Below are 16,601 nucleotides of genomic sequence, written 5' to 3' on the forward strand. Positions count from 1 at the left end.
TGACACAGCCTGCACTGTGACAAATCAGCATTTGATGGGCAACAAAAACTCCAAGGAGAAAGTTTCAGGAGTTCAGTTGTTTGCTGGCTAACCTCTTTGTGGTTTGCTCTTTCTGTGACCCCTAAATCACAACAGAGATATAGTAGTTCAGCTTAGAGTCTGGTAAAATTTAACCTTCGGCAGACCTTAAAGGTGGGTGGTACAACATATTTCACTTACATGAAGTCTTGTTTAAACTCAGTTATGTAAAAGACCTGCCTGGTTTAAGTGAAATTAGGTGAAAAAACACATCTTATTCATGAAAAATTGTCTCCTTTTTGTTTGTCCTTGCTACCAGAGAGTTATATGAAATGAGAAGCAAATTCTTTATCTTCTTGAAACAGCCCTGGAGGCTCATAAAGCCCTTTAAAGTAGAGCTTTCAAGAGAATAGTTTATGTAAACTGTATTAGGGTTTTTGTGAGAAAGTGAAAGTGGTAATTGTCCACATTCCAACAGTTTCAATACATAAACTATGGGACCGTCAGGCGTGAACAACCCAGCTGCTAGCAATTTGTGTAGCAGATAATAATCAGGCTACATGCAAAGCAGCGTTCCTATGTCAGGCATTAAGACTGTGGCCTATGCTATAAGGGATTTGAGACAGTTTGAGGAATGGTTGGTTTAGTTTAAATAACCTTGGACAAGAGGAAAAACTAGACCTCCTCTAGCCACATTACCAATCTTACTCCAAGAACAATCCAGATTGTTTATCGAGATGAACCAAAGTGTGGGTACACTCATGCTGTGGCCTATGCAAAGAACACATATGGCATTAGGGCAAGCTCTCATATCACATACTGTAAATGACTCATCTACTGTTTAGTAATTTTACAGAATTAATCAGGAACCAATAAAAAGGCTTGTAATGTTTTTATAGAACTGCTTGTTTGTCAACTCTAATTTAATGGACTTTGTTGACATGTTTATAGGCAACAAAGTGATTTATCACAATAGTCACATTCACAAAACCCAATTGCAAACAGAATAATAACACAAACACGTCTAATGACAAGTTCTCAGAAACAGCTATGGCAAAAATCTCAGTGCCTTTACCATGTGCAGACACAAGCAGCAACTGCGATGTCCGCCCCTGTGATTTATACCTCGGCTCACAGTTTGTCAGGATCCTCTGTAGCACATGGTCACCTCATGAACAGCTGGGTGAAGCATTTGATTGGTTGTCCTGCAGGACTAGTAGACAATATTACATGTCTTTCCATTGGTTGTCTATTCTTACATGAATGATCTAGTTTCATTTGGATCAGATGGCTCTCTCTGCAATGCTCTCATAGCAGTTGGGTCACTCTAATGTTTCAAGGGTACTGTAATATTGTTTCAGCATGAGATGTACCTTAAATAGGGCTGATGGAGTGACAGAATGGGAAGCCACGGTAGAAGGTAAGATAACAGAATGCTAAAATTATAGACCTAAATACTGTATGCTGATAAGTTATCAGCTTATGCTTTAATATTTCACACAGGTATACATAAAATGTTAGTCCATCATTCATCATGTCTGTTTCAATTGACAAGCTGCTGTCAAGTAGCAGCACTATCTGATACAGAGGGAAGTCAACGCAGAGCTGCCACTGATCTGGATATTTCCCTTCGCTCTAGTGTTGCCCAAACAGGTGCAGCTTCAGTAGGAGAGATTAGGTGGTCAGTGTCCTCAGATTCCTTCCTACTAGGAATGTCCCCCATGCAAAGGCCTCGTCCGGCTTCCTGACAGGAGGTTAAGGTAAGGTGAGCAGCTGGATGAAAGAATGAGGGGTGCCTTATTGAAGAAGAACAACCTTTTCATGCCATACTGAGAGCGCTAGAGACAGTTGGTAGATTAATCATTTAGTTGATCTACATATTTCTACAAATTATTTCCATTCCCCAGTTTTCTATCAATGACAAATGACCAAACATTGAGGAATTGATATTTTATTTTGTGGTATCTGTGTAATGATAATGAATGGAAATTAACATGCAGGGTAAAGGGATATTCTGGTATTGAGTATGAGTTAAAGTCTGGCTGTCAGAGGGATTGAGCATGGAGACAGGGATGATACAATGAGGGCACTGCAGGGTTGTGTGTAGATGAGGTTGCAGGCTGTGTAAAGGGAGGTCACACATGCTTTGTGTCCCCAGGGAGTCGTGTGGGACGAGACGAAAGTGGTGCCTGTGTTTGAGATGCAGAGCCTGGGCGCCACACAGATGAGCTCATGAAACGCTATGCTGTCCGCCTAGCCAGGGGTGGGGTGTGGAGGGTGAGTGTAGAGGGCATCCATGCCATCAATCACCCACGATGGAGCTGTGACCCACTGCTCTGGATCAGCCCGACAGGCAGGAGGAACATGGGGCCAAGGCCACATTAAAGGCTTTGACTGTCCCTCCTCAGCATGAGATGGTGGGGATGGAGTCAAAGGAGAGAAGCTGAGGGGATAACAATCAGGAGGTGTGGTGCCACGTAACTGGAGAGGTGTAGCTGAGCGCGGAGACAAAGTGAAGAATCAAGACAGGGGCAGGGGAGGGACACATCTGAGAGCCAGCGCCCTGTGAAACTTGAAGACTGAGGCAAAGGTGGAAAGACACACATAGTGTCAGAACTCTGGTTTATAAGTCAAAGCTTAGTCCATGAACTTTGGTCACATGTTAAGCAGCTTGGAAAAGAATGCTTTCTATTCCTTAAAAGTGCCTCTGCTTGTTCAGAGCCAGGAGTCAGTCAGGAGTAATTTTAGGACCCAGTTATGCCTCGAGTGTTCTGGGCAGGAGTGTGACGCACCCATACGTGTTGGCAGCAGTTACAGACTCAAAGTGAAAGGGTCTGCCGGCACACAGGCTCATGCTTAGTGTATCTGGTGTTGACAGATAGACGGCAGACACACTAGGTACCAGTCAAAGTCTATCAGGACGCAGCTCTCAAAATTCATTTGAATTCAGCTAATTCTTACAATGTGGAAAGTGAACCTTCATATAAGTTTGAGCCTGAACATTCACAACAGCCATGTTCGAAAAAATCCATTTCACAAAGAAAAGAGAACATTGTATTTGATGTCTGTGAATGAATAGAAATATACACGGTTACAGAAAAAGATGCTTTTTTAATAAAATGTATGGACCTACACATCAAGATAACATTGTGCGTAAACATAGTAAATCAAATGACATATTGGATATGTCACTCCAAACTTAAAGACAAATTTATTCATAACCTACACACACACACTGCTACTTATTGGGTTTAACGCTAAAGGTAAGGGAATTTAATAATGACACAAATATGGTGGGTGGTATTTATTTATTGCATTTTGTCCATTCCAGTGTTCATTTTGTGTGCTCTTTTCACAATTAAACATATAATATAATGTATATGATATACTAACATCACAAAATATGGCCAAAAATGATCAGGAACCCGCAAAAAAAAATATAAAAACCTTTTATATAAGTAATATAACCTTATCTAATCATATTAAATACATAGATTCATAAGTATATACCCACATTGTAATTGTATATAGTGTTGTAGATATTGTATGTGCCTGGCATTTTTTGAAAAATAAATAGATAAAGTTGAAAAAACTGTTTGCTTAGCATTCATATTTTGACACCTCTTTGTAGAATGTGCAGTAGCTCTTGCATGTTTTTTTTTTAAACAGAGCACCTATGTTACATTTGTAATAAGCATCACAAAACAGGTAGGGGTTGAGTGAAAAAGAATGGCTACTGTATGGGTTGGTAACAAGAGCCAGCTGTAAATGACCATGAAGACTCTGTGCTGGGAACATAGTGCTGGAAGATTTGCATCAGGGAGAGGGCAGCCACATCATAAATTCAGATTCTTGGGTATGCTTGTGTTTTGGAGGAGACTTGAAACAAGCAAATTGCATTTTAATTTGTGAAAAGGCTGTTTTAAGCATACAGGAAATGATCAGACCTACTTCTCTGCAAAATGCAAAATTATACTGGGTGAAGCCTGAGCACTGTCAATTGGCTGTAGTTGCTCCAAGAAGCAAGAAGTTGCAATCATAGACCAAGTAATAATTCTAGGAAATGGAGTGGCATTTACAGTGCTAAACCTGTTCCAAAGGAATTTGTCTGTGTCCTCTGTTTAAATAATTAAAGTAGCAAGGCTCTGAAATAAACCATGTAGAATCACATTTTCTTCTTCTCTTTGCACCACATGCAAGCATGAGAAACTGTGTGTAGATATGAAAAAGAGAAGTAAAAAAAAGAAACATTCCTGTCTGAGCAATCACTTCAAGCACTACATCATGTTTATTAACAGTACTAAATCAGAGCCTGTGCCGTGGAGGGGAGCTACAATACTCCAGAGAAGCCTTTAGAATGACTCCACCTGGGTGAGTACGCCATTGCACATTTGGAGAATGTAATGGTAGTTTTAAAGAATAAATTTTTTCTGTATTTCTTGCTTCTCCTTTTAAATTTTCCTTCTTCTCTACCTTGGTCAATAAGTTCATTTTAAAAATTTCCTCTGAGAATGAAAAAAGTGGAATGCCCTAAATAGCCATGGCCTCTCTATTGCTTATTCTGTTGAAGTCAGTGGAGGAAAATAGGCACATAAGCCCCTACAGTAGGAAAAGTCACTAGGCTAAAACTAAGCCTGGGGCTGGCCCTAGGACCCAGCCAAAGAGGGACAAAGTGGTAAATTCACTCACATGCACCCCTAACCCCACACTTCCCGTTCTTCTACAAATTCATTGGCTCCTGTGTTTGTAATTACCACTGAGAGCAAATGCACTCTCCCTGCAGCTACAAATTGCTGATAAGCTGCTTTTTAAAACACAATCCATTACTACCAGTCATTAGCATTGTGATTTCATACCATATGCCCACCCCGGTGCCTGTGAAACCACAAGCTCCAAATAAGGGTGACTGGCTTAGAGCAATGTTTCAAAAGTATGCAGAGATATCAATCATTATCCATCCATTATCTGTGCTGTTTATCCTGTAGAGGTTTGGTGGGGGCAGTGGGGGGGTGACATTGGGTGAGAGGAGGTACACCCTGGACAGGTCACCAGTTTATCACAGGACTGTCACATAGAGACAGACATTCACGCTCCCATTCACACCTACAGGCAATTTAGAGACAATGATTAACCTTACCTGCAAGTCTTTAGACTGTGGGAGGAAGGTAGCAGGTTCAAAACCAGAACCTTCTTTCTGATAAGCCACAGGGCCAACCACTGCTCCACTCTGCTGACCAAATGAGAGAACATTTTTTAACAGCTGAGCTTCATAGATAAATGTGATCATTGTTGTGTTGACATGTTGAATATGAATTTTTTAAAATGAGTTTGTTGTCAAGTCTTTGCATGACTTATCAAAAGTGGTGTGACTGTCATTAAGAGTTGTATAGGTCTAATGAGAGACTCGTAGAAAAATCTTCACTGCATTTAAAACCGATTCCTAACCCCGGTCCCAGGTATGAACCGAAGACTGTATTCGGGCTGTATTTCCAGATGTACTACCAAAGATCGCCAGACAAATTTGAATAAAGTCCGACATATTATATATCATATGAAAGCAGTCTCACAATTCAAATGGTATAAAGAAATTTAGGATTGGATTATTGACTACAGTTACAGCTTCTTAATGTTTAACAAGTGTACAAAAGCTGAAAAAAATGCCACTTCTTACCTTTGTTTTATGGTTGATTTCTCCGTTTTTTCACTACAAACAGACAAACAGACAGTAGTTCTACATTCAGTAGGCGTCTGTGAATCAGTCAGTACGTCAGTCAGTACGGAAACCAATGGGAGTCACGACTCAGAGCAAAACCCACCCACTTCTAATGACAGTAAAATCAGCCAGTCGCATTGTTTGTCAATGATGATTGACATATGTTGTAGCCAAGGAAAAGCCGTTTCGAATGAGGCGTCACACTGTATGGTTGGCAAAGGGGAGGGGGATTTAAATGGCCCGCACTCAGCTAACAGTTTACTGTACAGGCTTGTGGCAGAATAAAGCTGTTCTGAAGAAGAATTAGAGGCTGAATTAGTTCGGTGGACACCTGAATCTCTGTGCTTTTATTTATGGCATTTAATACTTTTGTGTCACCCTTTTACTAATGGCAAGTTGACTTGATGAAGCACAATGCATCATGAGTATCAGATCTAAACAAACTGATACAACTGATGCTTTTGCTGATGGAAAACATTTATTATACATGCCCAATCACAGGCCACAAGCTCTCAAATTTTGCTTTTGCTTGTGAATATAATTCTTGAATGGCAGCCTTGTGCTAGTGGTGGGACCAGTGTCTTTGGGTCTAATAGCAAGTGAAAGAATATCCCTCTTTGGTGATGGTTTCTATTTGAAACACAGAGAACCTTCCAATGATTTTTATGATAAGCACCTGTTCTTTCCCCTTTGGATGGAGATTTTTCTTGACAGTAATGGTTTTTATTTGAGGTTTGGTGATTCATTTGGACAGTGTGCTCTTGGTGGAGTTTGTTTTGAATGGCCTTAATACTGCAGCTTGCTTCACAGTGCTTTTTGAAGAATCAGAAAGAACTGACACACTGGGGAGTTTGGAATCCAGAAACCACTTTATGAATCATGTACACTGTATCTGCATGGTGAAATATGCCTTGGTGTGAAAATGGTAAAGTTTGCATCTATGGTTTTTGCTGAGTTAACAGTGTTGACAGGTGAACTACATAAATAAATAACTGCCTAATTTAGTAATGATGCATTTATGACAAATTGTAATTTGGTCACCAAAAGATGTCCTATAAACAATTTCAATAAAAGCATACAGCAACATTTACAAGTGATGTGTAATGGGAGGTGAAAGGTATAAGGCAGATGGGGTGAGGCAAGGGCCTGCTTGTAAGGCCTCCAGGCCGAGGGCTGCCGAGTATTCTTCACCCGGGCAAAGGTTCACTCCGATCATCTGGGCCAATCTGTTCCAGACGTGGTAAATGACACATTATTGGATCCAGACCTGACAAGGGCTTTGTGTATATTACATTACCAGACACCAGGCTCACTTAAGCTTCATTACCTACATCCCTCCTCCCCACCAAGAAAGAGAGAAAGGAGAGTGAAAGGTGAAGAGAAAGGGCAATGTAGATCTTACCCCAAGCCATGCACAGAGGTTGCTTTTTCTCCAGGTCAGGCCGATACTCTGCAGTCATCTCCTCACCATGTAGCTCTCTCACTCTTTTCCTTTTCTTTCTTCTCCCTGCTTTCTGTGCTGGGAACCTGTTAAATATAACAACACCAGAGTCCACCCTGGAACACCCAAGAAGGTCCTGCCCGCGGGGATTTTTGGGGCGATATTAGAAACACACCAGAGAGGTCACCCCACCCTCCTTTCTTCCCACACTAATGCAACTAACCACATAGGCTGATTCGAGAATTTTGAATGCAGAAGATGTTTTCAGGTTTATAGAGTTAAGTCATTAGCTATTGTGAGCAACTAGTAATTACAATATTGAGACATGTTTATAACTAATTGGTGTAACATTTTTTACAATTTCCCACAAATTAAAGCTTGACTCCCTAAACCAAATTCAAGCCCTTAAGACTGTGAAGCTACTGTAGCAGCAAAAACATCATGTTGTGGTGGGAGGTTTCCTGTGGCTTAGATGCCTCCCTGTGGGATATGTGCCATAAGCAGTTGGCGGATTTGGCTAAACCTGTTTGGGTGACATACATGCGAACACCCATGCTGCACTTTTCTGGCAAGGACCACTTGTTGAATCTATGGACAGGTGTGTGTTTGTCTGTAAATGAAAGCATCTGCAAGAGTGTGTGTGTATTCATGAGTGCTTGTGCATGGCACTGATCAGGTATACATTCCACAGTGCAGTCTGCAGGTTTCAGATTCCTTATTTAACATGTGGGCAATGGGCTACAACCTAAACAGTCAATCCCAGGGGTAATAATGAAATTTATGGCAAAAGGCCACACCCGTTGCCTTAGTACCTTCATCGTTGTCATAGAGATTACCCATGCTGATTTACAGCCTATAGAATAACTCTATAACTCACAAGCAACCACACCCTTTTGACCTCAACCTTCATAGAAGCCATAATCACATAAGAAATGGATCTATTTTCCGAACACCAAGAATTTAAATGACAATCGTCAACCATCGTTTCTCGGTTGCATCACCTGCCAGAGTACAAGGGTGGGCGATGCTGCAACAGAAGTCACACTAAAGATATATGTGCTTCTAGGAATGATAACTGAAATGTGCACTCACAGGCGTCAGTTAAGATGTATGTGCCACAAGGATTACTGTTACAGTAAGAGGCCCTCAGCTGTAGCTTCCTCAGTAGTCAGAGAGAGGTCAAGAAACCACATTATGTACGGTTTGCCGTATGTAACATGAAATAATAACAGCTGCAACATGTAGAATCTTAAAAAGGATGAGGTTTTTATTATTTTTTTGTGCTTCCACCACTTTGGTTCACTTAGTTTTATATGTGATAACTGGGTATTCGGCAGTATATATGAAAAAAAGAATATTACAGTATTTGGACAGTGAATTTTTTACTCACATGTATATAAAGGAGTCATACATAAATTCTAGCATGGCATGGCTTTTAGCACTGAAAAATACTTGGTGTATATCAACATCAAGTCATTCAACACTTTCTATGTGACATCACCTATTTCTGTTTTCCTCCTCCTCTCATTCATCGCTGGGCTTTCTTGTTTGTTTAAACTCTGTTCATTACGACCCAAGGGTTTGCAGGGGTCACTTTGATGCCAAGTATGAATACACAATGGTAATTTTGCATTTTTGTTAACATTATTGAAGAAAGAAATTTGACAGACTAGGGTTTCAAAACCTAAGACAGTACAGTGCTTTTATCAGTTTAATACATTTTTAATATAGAATGCCCCGTAATTATGAGATAATGTTATTTAGTTCAAAACACACGATATTGTAATAATTTTATGTTCCATTTACCTACAGTGAAAATGTGTTTCTTTTATCAGTGACCATGTACAAATGTAATAGTAAGCTAACACTACAAGTAAAAAATGTGTCTGTTATTCTGCCCTTCACACGTCTGTCCATGTCTGACATTGCGTGTATGAATATGAGTGTGTGTGTGTGTGTGTGTGTGTGAGTGTGAGGTTAGATGGTCATGGAAGGCAGCTCGAGCTACACTGTTCCAGCTCATTAGTTGTGATTAATCGGCATGTGAGCTTTCCCATGGTCCCCTTTGCCTGGTTGGAGACAGAACTCACCTTGGAGGGCACAGGGAGCTCAGGCTGCTCCACCAGCACTGTTAACACTCTGCCACATGTAAGAATGACGTGTATACTTTAAAGTTTACTTCTCTTAGACATTTTTGTATTTGCTTGCATTTGTACTGCCTCTGTGGATATGTAGGTATTTATACATTTATATTTTGGTTTAAATTCCTCTGTGAGGCAAACTGACATAAGTACCCCTGGCTGATGAAACAAACTAAATATATTTATTTATGTATTGTAACCTTGTATTTATTTCTTGATTGATCTTTCAGTGAACAAGAGAATTTAAAGTGTGCAAAGTGGTATTAAAATGTAATAATGTTTATTATAAAAAAGAGATATAAAAATCATGTTTTAAAATAAGAAAAAAAAAAGAAACAAAAACTTAAAAATGAAATTAGTTTTATGCAAAACTTTAAAATTGACATTTAATTAGCTGTGTGGTTACTCTTATTTTATATCTGGCCTTCCATAACTGACCATTAGTAGTAGTATATGATATATAGTACATTTTTTAGTAATAGTAGTTTATCTTACTAGTCTATCAAATTAAATCTATCCTTACTGTTACAAAATATTCATTTTCTGGTAATACATATTGAATAACAAACAGGCAACAGGTATACATACTTATATACACTTTAAAATAACATTTGATTTTACTTTATAGTGTACTTTTTTTTCTCAAGCTCTTTGGGTGAAATATTCCATCAAGGCTTTAATCATCAAAAATATTTTAGATATAAATGTTCAAGGATACTGTGATTTTAATGTAGTTTTGGATGTTTGTGTGTGTATTGTTTCTAAATGTCTAATATGTATCAACTAAAAAGAAAAGAGAAAATATTCTGGTTCATTTAACCACAAATATACATTGATGTAGGTGTCCTCAATTAAATTCAATGAAGCCTTTGTTGTTTTCACTAAATTAAGGAAATATGCTCTCAAATCCACTAATATAAGAACCATCTGTGCAAACTCATGGCCAGAGCACATGGACACTTGCTGGCTGCAGTGTACTGTACAGTGTCTGGTGTGCACAGCGGCGAGAAGACTGACAAAGTTACAGTGATTAGCTGAAGAGTTTTAAAAGGCGATCTGTCTCATCTTCATTACTCTTTAAATTTCAGTCTTTCTTCTTTTTCCTGTTTCTTTAAAGTTGGAGCAGTTAAACCCTATCATGTGTGTGTATGTATTAGTCTTCATAGTAACATTCATCGCCATATTAAAACATATTAAGGAAATAAAAATAAATTTGAATCCATAAAATCAATTAAACATATAAAATATGCGTGTGCATCTCTTTAAAAATAATTTAGGTATGAACTCAAAAATGTTTAAACTGAAAACTGTTACTGACCACACATGCCCAGAATGATCACATGAAGAACCTTGTTTCACTTTTGTTTAAATCCGCTGTTCCAAGATAATTCAGACACAAATATGCTTAAAGCTTCAGAGGTTTTTTAATTTCCTGTGTGGGCCACACACAACTACACAGATCTCTTGGCTATAAACTGCACTCTGAAACTAAGACATATAATCTGCTGTCATTATCCTTACTGTAAAAACAGATCTCAGTAAGGGACTTTGTCTTCCACTTATGAAAAGTTAACAAAATAATTAATAGATTAATTTAATACTTCTTCCTCTGTGCCCAGCAATTTTCTGATTAGATATAATTTTCCTATAAGCTCTGAGCAGGAGAATGTGAAAGCCCGTTTTTATACACATACAAACCAAACATCCATTGGATAAATAGAGGAGTTTGGGGTATTTTATTCTCCAGTGCATCTGTATTGACTAATTTATAAGAGAGTGACAAATAATAATAATAAAGTAACAAAAACTGTTATGTTATATAGATGTGTGATTGAATGACTAGAACAGTTAGCTATTTCTTGACACTTGATTGCGACAGCATCCACATCTTCTGATTGGAGGTAATTAGTCAGCAATTCATCTGTGCACAGTGCAGGTCAGCCTGCTGAAACCCATCTCACAGGACAGACCCTCTTGCCCAATAAATGCAAAGAACGTGCTGAGGAGAGAAAATCAGAGCAGCAGGAGAGAGGCCAAGAACCTGGAATTAAACAAGGCCACCTGATCTACACCAGCAGAATCACAGCCAGTCAAACAGAGCACTCATTGTATGTGGCAGACACCACTGAGCTCTGCTCTTTGTCGCCCCCCCCCCCCCTTCCCACCTCATTGTAGAAAGCTGCTAAGAAGAATTATTCAGCCTAAAATATAGTCTATCATTGCTGGCTGGAAATCATCAAGAACACCCTAAGTTATTTTTGAGTTTACAATGGTTTTAAAACACTTTAACGTTTAGTCAAAATTTCAAATATGTGTTAATTTTACAGAGGTAAAAATTAAAATGATGTTCAGTACTCTGTCAGTACGTGCACTTGATCAAGTCACAGAGACACAACTTTAGAAATACTGAGAAGCACACACATACATAGTGTAAACATATGAATAGGAACAGGAGTCAGCAGGCAGCAGCAACTGCTGAATAATTCACGAGTGGAAATGCATGACTGATGTGGGACATGTCATTTCCACACCTTTTAAAGGGTCTCTTTTAGCTCTAGCACCAAACAGGCCAAGTGGTCTCTGCAGTTCAAAGCCTGGCATGGATATGGCCTTGCTAGTCAGGCTGTGTGGGACAAGAGTGGCTTTATTCTGTGGCAGGGGTACCATTGGTAATGGCTGGGATTCCACACCTGTGTTTGCTTCTTAGCCAATAATTGAGAGCCACATGCTATTTTGAGCTTGGAGCACAAAGTGCCTTACTCATGAGGAGTTCAGGGTGAAGAATCTTGGCTCTCAGTTTGATGTGGCTGGAAAGCCTGAAGGCCCACAGATTAGCCCAGCAGGGTGCAGATATACTCAAGAACATATGAGTTTTAATGACAAAAACATTCAAAATGGAAGGTCTACATACAGCTCATTTGTGACTGGTGCAATATTAGTCTCCTGTACATTCATATGAAAGCTGTGCCTTGATTAGGCTATACTGTCAACTGTAAATGTAGGAGAGGTCAATATGAACCTATTCAGAAAGCTGACAGTATTTACTTACATTTAATTATTTCCTACAGTGGTGTATTGCAGTAATTTTACTTGAGTACCAATATCTCAAGGTAAAAATACTTGTACAATGCCATAAACAACATAAATCTAAAAATAAGGTGTCAAATAAATTTCCTAGGGGGTAGTCAGCTATAAGTATACAGCAGAAGTAAATACACATACTCAAAGTATACCACAGAACTACCCTACACACTGCAAAAGTATAGCACATACTTTGTTTACAAATACAACAAATAAATAAATAAACAATCCAATGGGAATATGAAAATTCATGGACAGACTAGACAAGCTAGACAAAATGGAAATGAACAAAAAGAATAGTGAGTGTGAGCCAGCGAACTGTTACTGAACTAAGTCAGTTCTGTGCAGGGTCAGTCCAAGTGCAAAGAGAACTCCAAGTCAAAACAAATACTCACTTTGGCTTCTGATGGGACGGTGTGCTCACTTTTTCCCACAATTCTCCAGAACAGTTTAATTCATAGTCACACAAACTAGGTGGTCATGAAGCCCATCACAACAAAATGTTCCAAATATAATTGAATTTTCATGAAAATGTCCAGTTTTCCTGCCATATATGTGATGCATTTTATATATTTTCTCAGAATGACAATGATAGATTTAGAGTTGTGTTTTGTGTTTCATGACAGCTCTGCACTGCCAATTTATTATGATATTAATAAGGAGGGTCAAAAATGTCAAAACATTCCTCAGTTGTCAAGCAACCTTGCCCTAGTTAAACCTTTTTAGAAAAGGAGATGTTGTTACCAACCAAGAGTATCCAAATGGGACCCATTTTTATTTAAAATGTTAACTGGCTGGCCAAGCTGGCTGGGTAATTTATTACCAAGAGACAGGAATTTTGACAAATCATTCAGCTCAGCAAACAGCTGTGGCAAAGTTCAGCAATTAGGCTCCTATGTAAAGAAGGGCTACTCCTCTGCAACGGGTGTGCTGGATTTATGTGTCCTGTCCAGCTAGCGGTCAGGTTCAAAGCCCTGCGTAGGGGAACTAGAGGTTGACACATGGGGAATTTCACAAATATGGTGGAACACACACATTTTGCAGTAAATCTGACCAGAGAATAGTAGTCTTTTGGGGGAAAGGACGTGGTCAGTGAGGGGAGAGAGGTGGAGTGTTGAGTGAAGGCATAGCTAAATAATCAACCTGAGATGGGGGTCAAATGTTCTCAAGTCATCTGTGATATTAAAGAGCCAGAAGACAAGAGAAGAAAGTGGGATGGCAGTGATTTTTTTTTTTCTATAGCCTGGTTGTAAGAAAAAGGAATTGCAAATAGCTTCTAGAGATTTCAAAGTGTATCTAAAAATACAAACTCCTAATGCAGCTCACACATGTTAAATTTTGACTTTCCCGTCAGCCAAGCCTAAACCCTCTGTCAATATTTAGCTTTCTTTTAATGGGGTGATTTTATGCTACTGTCTGACCATGATGGCCAATGAGTAGCTGCTTGCTTAGTGTCATATTGAGTGTACCTGAGAATAGCTTTGGGCAAACCATTACAGTCTGTCAGTTCATAAAGCAATAAAGTGATAGAGATTCAGTACTTTCAGGTTTTAGATTTTAGGATACATGCACTCAAATGTACATGTTATTAGACAATAAGGATCCACATCAGGAGAGCTGTTTATGTTATGATGTCTTTGGCTTTGAAAACACACTTTACTTTCTAGTCTGAATACAAATTTGCATTACTATCACCTATTAGATTTTAGCTCAGGACATTTAATATTTATTTTGTCCTAATCCTTAAAGAAAGCTGTATGGTATAAACATCACTTGTATTACAATTAGCAAAACTGGACACATTTAGACACCATACAGTAAATCAATAGCCCTAAAATATCTTTAAAACTATTACTATTGCATTACTGAGCATTACTAGTACACTTTGTTTCAGTGCCCTGGTGAACTTAATTTTATTCCAGCAATGGCATATTTCAGTAGAGCAATAGAGCAGCTGGCATAGACGGAGGAGAGTGTGTTTACTTTAAGGCATCAAATTGCAGCGTATTCTGATCAGTTAAAATATGCCTTAATCAGTTTTGGATCAGTATATCAGCTCAGGACATCTGTTACAGCTCAAAGATGGAGAATGCTACCATGACAAAACTGTAATGGAATTTCAGTCAGATCTTTTGTAGGATTTATTTTTTAATGTTTTGCAATATGTTATTGATTTCAGACCAGGGTGCAACATCAATGATTTGTCTCTGCTGCAAGTCTATGACAAAGGTGAATGAAAGCCAATTCATGCTTTCTGCCTGTCTGCATAGGTCTGGGTGATATAGCTTTGGTTGTCTGTAAAAGTCCCCAGTCCATGAAGGACCCTATGCACATGCATCTGAAATTTGACAGGTTACTACCATCTATTTAACTGTGCATGTGTATAACACACCCCTGACTGAAGTGAAGAAGTCTTCAGGTGTCCTCATCAATCCCAGAGTGTGATCAGAGCTTAAGAGTTACAGCAAGTTTTACTTATTGATCCTTTGACTCAAAATTAACCATTTAGATATGAAGCACCTCATGGAACCTAATTCATTCATTAAGTAAGGCTGTACTTTAAAGATTGTTATTACGAGTGATACAGTTTACAGATAAAAAAAAAGGGATCATTCAGTCACCAACTGTGAAAAGCACTATGTTCTTGTTAAAGTGAGCAAATATTTTACATTGAACTTTTTAATACATTTTATCAAAGATATCTACATAAACCGTTTCTGTATAAACCTGTGACATCAAACTTTCAAAATGGTTCATCCTTGTGTTTTGTCTTACAAGCTGCAACAGTGAGTGAAAACAGAAAACACGCAGGTGAAACACAGGTTCTCTCTCTGTCTTCTGACACTGGACTATTTTCTGAGTAACCTCTTGTTATCCTTCCTGCACTAATGAAGACCAGACACTCACATGCTGTGCATGTATGAACATGCCATACACGTGTCTGCGTATCTTAGAAACAGCCATATGGAAGACTCCATTTAATGGCTCTTATTACATTTTAGTAGATGATAATTGTGAAATGCATCTGACAAGCATTCAAGCACACATTGTTTATTCCAGCTAAGTATTCTGAGGGTGGTGGGTAGCTGATGGTAATCATATGCAGCCTATAGTGTGCATGTGTCTTTGAGCATGTGTGGGAAGTTTCATTTATTACCACAACATCTTATTTTTCTGTCCCCTCTCCATCCCCTCTTTAACCTTCCCCCTACAGTCAACTTCAGAGAGATGCAGCGATACAGCATCATATCCTCTGATCTCAGATCTCCCTAATGCTGTTCATGAAGTTCTCATAGATACATTACTGCTATCATCAGTGTATCTGTGGCTACTGCTATCAGTGGCTCTGTCTTCATGTGGTGCAATGGGGACTCATTGTCTGTCTTTGTCATGAGCTGCACACCCACAGTGCAGGGTTGCAGTGTTCTGATGATCCACTTGATTGTAATAGCACTACTCCTTTTGGGAAATTTGGGGTATTTTCACCCATAGCACACACTGGTACAGGCTAATTTCAGATATGAGGGCATCCAGATGACATGGAAAAAGTTCATGAGAACTTTGATATAAACAGAGATATGTCTTGGCAAATTTCCTAATAATTTACATCTTTAAAATATGTGGACTCAGTCACACAGATACACAAATCACAGCTTGGTCAGTCAGTGCTATGATCCATGGCTTCAGAATGGTGTGTTTGTCCTACTCTTTTATCCCTTGCAGGACATGAGCAGAGAGGTCAAGGCTGCATGAGACACACACACACACACACACACACACACATACTCATGTCTGCAACAACTTCTCAGCCAATGAACAAATCATGGGAGTCGACGTCAGTCTTCATTTAGTTGTCATGGCTTAAAACAAAATAGATGAGAAATGAAGTGCTGAGACTGGCTTAACCTTGTGGATGATTGCCTTCTAAATAGCTGGAACTGAAATTGGGCATTTTACACCCTGGCAGCTGCCCAACACACAATTTGTCCCAGTTTAGAGGACAACATGTCCTGAATAGCATGCCACGTCGAATACCAATTTCCTGAGAACTTTCATATCCTACTTCATATACAACCAAAAGTGAAAAATACAGGGTTTATCAGAAAATTACACAAAAACAGCAATAAAAGTTCCTGCCCAAAGTTTACAGTTTATTACTGCAGCCATCACTCTCATGTTACGTTTATATTTAAACATGGTGCCAAAT

The 16,601-nt window shown here is 39.0% G+C and overlaps 2 long non-coding RNA genes across 3 annotated transcripts; one reads left to right on the plus strand and one right to left on the minus strand.

Annotated features, from left to right (window-relative positions):
* Nucleotides 1-1,320: 1,320 nt before the first annotated feature.
* LOC113134340 (uncharacterized) lies at nucleotides 1,321-2,311 on the plus strand. Its single transcript, XR_003296060.2, has 3 exons — nucleotides 1,321-1,438; nucleotides 1,658-1,778; nucleotides 2,177-2,311. It is a non-coding gene; the product is annotated as an uncharacterized LOC113134340 (long non-coding RNA).
* A 151-nt stretch (nucleotides 2,312-2,462) lies between these two features.
* Nucleotides 2,463-5,769, minus strand: LOC113134341 (uncharacterized). Of its 2 annotated transcripts, none has more exons than XR_004463286.1 (3): nucleotides 5,690-5,769; nucleotides 5,156-5,245; nucleotides 2,463-2,597 (listed from the first exon to the last, which is right to left on the minus strand). It is a non-coding gene; the product is annotated as an uncharacterized LOC113134341 (long non-coding RNA). The 2 variants fall into 2 exon arrangements; XR_003296061.2 differs by lacking the exon at nucleotides 2,463-2,597 and adding an exon at nucleotides 3,565-4,227.
* Nucleotides 5,770-16,601: the final 10,832 nt, after the last annotated feature.

Source organism: Mastacembelus armatus, chromosome 17 (assembly GCF_900324485.2).
Source record: "Mastacembelus armatus chromosome 17, fMasArm1.2, whole genome shotgun sequence".
NCBI lineage: Eukaryota > Metazoa > Chordata > Actinopteri > Synbranchiformes > Mastacembelidae > Mastacembelus > Mastacembelus armatus.